The sequence below is a fragment of the Helianthus annuus genome, chromosome 8, assembly GCF_002127325.2.
Source record: "Helianthus annuus cultivar XRQ/B chromosome 8, HanXRQr2.0-SUNRISE, whole genome shotgun sequence".
NCBI lineage: Eukaryota > Viridiplantae > Streptophyta > Magnoliopsida > Asterales > Asteraceae > Helianthus > Helianthus annuus.
The window spans coordinates 10063995-10070667 of NC_035440.2; positions in this window are offsets into that span (position 1 = coordinate 10063995).

The following is a 6673-nucleotide window of genomic DNA, read 5'->3' on the forward strand; positions in this document are numbered from 1 at the left end:
GTATATACTCGAGTTGCTCTATGTTTCAACCTCACGCAACGCAAGACAAGTAAAATTACAATTATATTATTATTATTATTATTATTATTATTATTATTATTATTATTATTATTATTATATCAACGCTAAAGACCAAAGTTGTTAACGTTTACACCTCCCAACTTTGGTCCTTTCACTTTACAAAACACTTATGGTTACCCTTTTGTGATTTCTATTCACGCTTTATGTTTCTTTGGTGCGTTACGTTATAACTGTACGACATAAATTTGATATGCATTACGTTTTGATTCAACCGCAATACTGAATAGCAAACCCTACCCTGCTAAACACAAAATTCTGCCCCTTAACATGCGCGGTGTTACTGCTTACCACCTGCTGAACCCGCTTGAGGAACCGCACCGCGTCAGGGGCGAGAGCGCCAAAAGTATCGAAAGCGAATGGGACGAACACGTGCTGATTCTCGATGCAAGCTTTCTCATGCTTAGCTACTTTGGCCGCCTCTGCTTTAGTTATTGCTTGACCCGCAACAAACCCGTGGTCCCTTAGCCCAACGAGGGGGGACACACCTGTCAAATCAACACACGCGTGTTTTTCTCCTTCCCATCCAAAAACAAGAATGTCAGTGGGCCGTAGGGTAGATCTCCCTTCTAATGGATCGGTCAAGAAGTTCACCGGAGCTTCCTTTTTCGCCGAGATCCCTGCCCGCTTAAGGACATCATAAAGCACATCCCGAACTAAATCGTATCGATATTTAAATCCTGGTAATTCTTTGCAATGGATTGCATGCTCCCCAAAAGAATCCAAGCAAGACTTCCGACATACAGGACACGGGTCATCAACCGGGAAAAGCGGTACCATCAGCCGGTACTTGAGGATAGCCCGGTATTCCACAGCCGACATACATTGCCCTAAACCTTCAATGGGAACAACAGACAGGAAATCCTGAGCATGGGGGGCTCGCAAACACGGCTCGCTGTCGCGGAGACAAAGCAAACTTCTCTTCAACTGTCTTGACGATTTCGCCATATAAGGCATTCGCCAGAATTTTCTGGGCTTTAATGGGGGCGGTGTCTTTAATGTAGAAACCGCCGAGATCAAGATCGGGAAGAGAACTATGCAAGTTGTCCAACGCACCCGTGTAATCAGAGTCCAATAACCCACCACAACATTCACGAAGGATATGGTCTTGAAGAACCCAAGATTGGGCTCTTGAAGCCACAAAAGCGTAGGAAGATGCATCCTCAGCTGAGCAAATCCCAAGCCCCCCAAAACGGGTCGGGAGGGAAGCTAACCTCCATTGTAGGTCCCCGAAAAAGGCACCCCCACAAACAACAATGTTCTCGATCGCATTCCGAAGTCCCTTTTCAAAAAAACAGAGACGACTTCCCCAACAAAAGAAGGCTGACACGTCCTTAGCCCAAACAGCAGTTTAGCAACCCCCATACACGCACGAAGCAGGAGGAGTTCGCTCTGAGGGTCCCGAAGACGTTTGAGGCATCCCATCAACTCAACCGCACATTTAGCTCTTTTAAGGGCCAAACCACTAATAAACTCCCCATCTCTGCTGACAGCACCACCCAAGAGTTTCACACCATGTACTGGCCTACCAATCTCCCGTGGAAATAAACCCTCTTGAGTCTTCACCCCGTCGCATGTAGGGCAAAAAACTTCAGTTTTTTTAATGTTGAGAATGAGGCCCAAGGAGGGGCCCTCCACTCTAATGATGTCTAAAGCCTTAGCCACCTGAGTAGCATCTCCAATAAGGGTCCCATCATCCAGGTACCAGGCGTGAAAAAGGAGCTTGCAACGATCTCTGATTTGGAGAACAAGAGGGTGTAAAACAAGGGCAAAAAGGAGAAGCCCTAAAGGATCCCCCTGCTGAACCCCCGTGGAAGACCAAATATTATCATTCCCCACATAAAGCCTAGCTGGTTGCCCGTATAAAAAATCAATCCAAGCATCCAACTAGGCTTTAGAAGGAGGTAGCGGCGCAACTTGTTGCTCGTCTACATGCCATTACTCTGTAATCGTATCGGTATCGGTTCTATGAAAAAAAAATTGTGGAAAACAACTCTTGAAAGCTAGTGCTTTATAAAAGTGTATTCAAACATACTTGTCAGTTATACGTATGTATCCCATACTATTTAAATATCTTCTTTATTTTTTGCATAGATATACTATTTAAATATCTAAGGATAATAATAATAATTTGATTTCAACCTATGTAAATATTAATTTGGTATATTAATTAAATAATTGAATTGTTGGATGGGGCATAGGTTAATTTAAAACAAACGGACGCGGAACTGCAGAAGGGGATAGGTCGTTTGGCATTTAATCTCAAACGGTGGGATGATAAAAGGTGGGATAATAGAATTGGTAATTCTCAGTTACAATATTTATTTATTAATGGAGATCATATATTAATGCATTAGGCGGTAAATGCCAACAGGTAACGGTGTGACGTTTGAGACATTGCTGTGGTTGTCATTTTATAGTTGAACGGAGTAAAATAAATTAAAGGGTGTGACTTTTAAATAAATAAGACATAACCCAAGTTGCTAATTGTATAAGAGTATAATTTGTACATATGTATGTTCATATGCTAGCAATGGAGTTTAACTTTCTGCTAAACATCATCATCATCATACTCAGTAAATCCTAACTTTCTGCTAAGCATAAGTTTTAGGGTTTTCGGTTAATTAACGGTTTCGCGAAAAAGATGTTTCTTATGTGTGAGATCTATGACAACCTGAATCCTTAATTTTGCTACTTTAGTAGCTAGTTTGGTCTCAACAACAATGTATAGATCATGCATGATGCATATGGTTTGACTTGTTCTAGAATCATATATGTTCAAGCTAAAACTTGGACCAAAATGCTATGTCGAACCTCCACCAGATTCCATCTAGCAACAGTGTTCAATTATGGCTTTCTGTAAAGATAAACTAACCAATGGAAGGTGTGATCTGACCACCAAATTAGGAGAAATATATATGTTGTAAAACTGTGATTTCAATAAATATATATTGCTTAAGCTAATTATTTTAATTTTATAGTTTCATGTAAACTAGCGCTATAACCCGCGCGCGTTGCGCGTTTGGCGGTCGAGTAGTGGGCCTTGGTCACAGCGCCCGGTGTCACGGTGTTTGGCACGTCGTTCCTTGCCGTTAAAAAAAAGTGTGCATGCCTTGTATTAAAAAATAACTTTTCAGTCTTGTCCTCAATTTAAAATAAAATTATGCTTTTACCCCCAGAAAAAAATACAATTTCAACAAAAGAATTGTGCAATACCGTTGTTTTTCGTACGATACCCTTGATCAGGGATGAGCAAATGATATCGGAGAGCATTTATCCCAACCCGTGGAAAAAATAATAATTAAAGTTAAAAAAATAAAGAAAACACCTTTTATTATAATATTAGAATAGTAAAAGTGTTGAAAAAAGTTATAATTCAAGTTTTCCGATAACGGTTGTAACTTCCGATCAACCTCAGACACAACGCAAAGGTTCTGAAAGATCGTACGCCCTTAATTTTACTCCAATTTGAAAAACCGCCATTCGGATGTTTGTTTAGTTTTAATATATAGGTAAATTACACTTTTCATCCCTTCTATTTATACTATATTACAGTACATGCCCTTTACTTTTTGCCCAGCTCAAAATAAAATTATGGTTTTGCCCACAGCATAAAATTACGAATTTGCCCTCAGTTTAAAATAATAAGTTTGCCCTCATTAAAAAAAATACAACTTTGCCCCAGTTAAAATTTGTAGTGTTGCCATCGTTTTAGTTTTTTTCAGTGGTAGTGCGGACAAACAATGTGAACTGGATCTTATTTGAGACCTAAAAAAATATTAGTGGCTGGCCGCCCAAAGCCACAATTAACTTTGTAATACTATTTCCCCGACTACGTTAAAAAAATGTACCCGGTTCGGTAAATTCGAGATCGGTACCGGTTCAGTACTAACACCCGATACCATCTGCTCATCCTTAGATGACGTTATTGTTACAATAGTAAAATAATAAAAACGAAAAAAAATTAAAAGTTCAATAAATAGTGAAATCACTATTTATGAATAGCGAAATAAATATTTGTTTAAAAAAAATTGAAATGAATAGTGAAATAACTATTTAAATGAATAGTGAAATCACTGTGCAAATGAATAGTGGAAAATCAAATTTCTCTATTAATAGTATATAATATAAAGATGAAAATCACTTAATTGACCGAAAAGTAAATCCTTTAGTTTAAAGGGGTAACCACCACAAGTGGCCTAGTGGTGGAGTGGCTTGGGTTCTTCAATGGAGATCCAAGTCCAATTCCCATTAGTGTCACTTTGGTGGACACCGACACCCGCTTTAAAGCCGGACAGAGGACACTCGAGGTCTCGGGTTTGAAAGATGTTTCTTACCCCTCTTTGATGGCTATGGGTATTTGCCGCCAGGAATCGTTGTCGGGTGGTGAACTGGGAAGGGAGATCCCTTCCACTGTTAGGGGTACCGTGCAACTAACCCTTTTTTAGTTTAAAGGGGTAGGGGTGGTTTCCACCCATCACTCATCACTCACTCACAACTTCCAATCAAGTTCCGCCATGTCATCAACCATTATTCCATCACTCACAACCTTTTTTAGTGGAAATGGTCATCACTCACCACCACACCCAACAATCCCCCCCCCTCCAACCAACAATTTCCCTCACAACAATCAAAACATCACGCGTCAAAAATACCACGCGTTATAAAATTTTACGCGTGAAAAATGGGGGTGGCGGTGGTGTTTGGCCCAGTTCAACGCGTGGTATAATTTCATCACGGGATTTTCCCCTCCACCCGGGTCTCCTAAGGGAAAATGTTAATTGAGTAATGGTGAAACATTTAAGCCAATAGGTGGCCGACACATAACCAAAGTCATACGAATTTGGCTTTTGGAATTGTATCACTTTTAAGTTTCTGTTTGTTTTCCTGCCAGAAGCACTTCTGGCCACTTTTGTCTGCGTCGCGCAGACGCGTGCAGACATTTGGGTCCTGCAGCTTGTTTGTTTTCTCGCAGACCTTTCATTAAAAAATGCATGCGAGACATATTCCCCACGCAGACATCAGCCCATGTCTTCTAACCTCTTCTCACCTCTTCACCAATACTCCTCTTCTCCATCTCCTCCGAAACCCACCAACCAACCATCATCTTCATCTGCAAACAAAACCCCCAAATCGAAACCCACCACCACCGCTGACATCATCAGCATCATCCAAATCGAAACCCCCAAATCGAAACAGAGAGCTATAGGAGAACAGGGGAAAAAGATGGGTGTTTACCGGTGTGATGGCGGTGGTGAGATGAAGGCGGTGGTGTGATGGCGGAGATGAAGGTCGGAGACGGAAGGTCGGAGACGGCGGGGGCTCCGCCGGTTCTCTCCTCTCTCTCGTTCCTCTCTTTCTTTCTGATGGCGGCGGTGAGATGATGGCGGCGGTGAGATGATGGCGGTGGTGTGTTGGAGGTGGTGTGATGATGGCGGTGGTGTGATGATGGCGGTGGTGAGATGATGGTGGTGGTGCTATGGCGGAGGTGGTGGTGGTGGTGCTATGGGCGGCGGTGGTGCAGATTGTAGAGAGAGAGAGAGTAGAGAGAGAGGAGTCTTGTGTGTGTGGTGTGTGTGAGAACTGTGAAGTGGTTTTATTAGAAAAAAACAAACCCTCTTCTCCTTGCAGACTGCAGACATTTGGTCCACCTCTTTTTCTGCAGATGCCTACAGATGTGGTCCGCAGACTGCAGACCTTTTCCTGCAGAAAAAACAAACACAACCTAAGTAAATCTTACTATTCATTTTGTTTTGATAGATAATAACTAGTAAGATTGCCCCGCGCTTCGCGAGGTGAATTCGATCGTTATCTGTTCGGTTCGTTACGGTACCGACATTCGTTATAGTAATCGAAAAAGTAAACCTTACATCAATCGAAAACAATAAAAACAAATATCAATACAGGTACCAATGTTGTTCAGTTGATATCGTTTTGGTTGGTTTGCGTTCTATGTTTATTTTTTTTCAACATTGTGACATATATTATATTGAAAACAAACATTGTGTCTCTATCGTACCAGAGTGAACCGAAGCCTACCGAACAACATTTGTATCAGTATTGGTATTTATTTTTATTGACTTTGCTTTCGTAAACTGACACCCTATCACCACCATAGTGTACCTAACCGAACAACATCGGTACCGATATTTATTCATTTTTATGGTTTCTTGTTTGATAACGGACATTATGTTGCTACCGTAATAAACCGAGCCGAAATTAAATAATATATATAACATATTACTAAAAATTAAAATACTTAAAAATTAAAAAACACATGAGAACATCAAAATCATATGTATAATAATAACTAGTTTTCTTTTTTATTTTTATAATGACTCCTAATCCTAATTAATTAACTCTATATTAACTATCAAGTTTGGTTTTATAACGACTCCTAATCCTAATTAATTAAGTATATATAAGTTCGGTTTGTGAGTAAGAATTATTATTATTATTATTCAATTTTGTTATAGTTTTTAATAGTACACTTTTCTTCTTTTACAATTTTGTCAAAAAAAAAAAACATATTTCATTTTATACCTAAACACTTTTTCAATTTCAACTTTTGTCCCTTGTACTTTTATCTTTGACA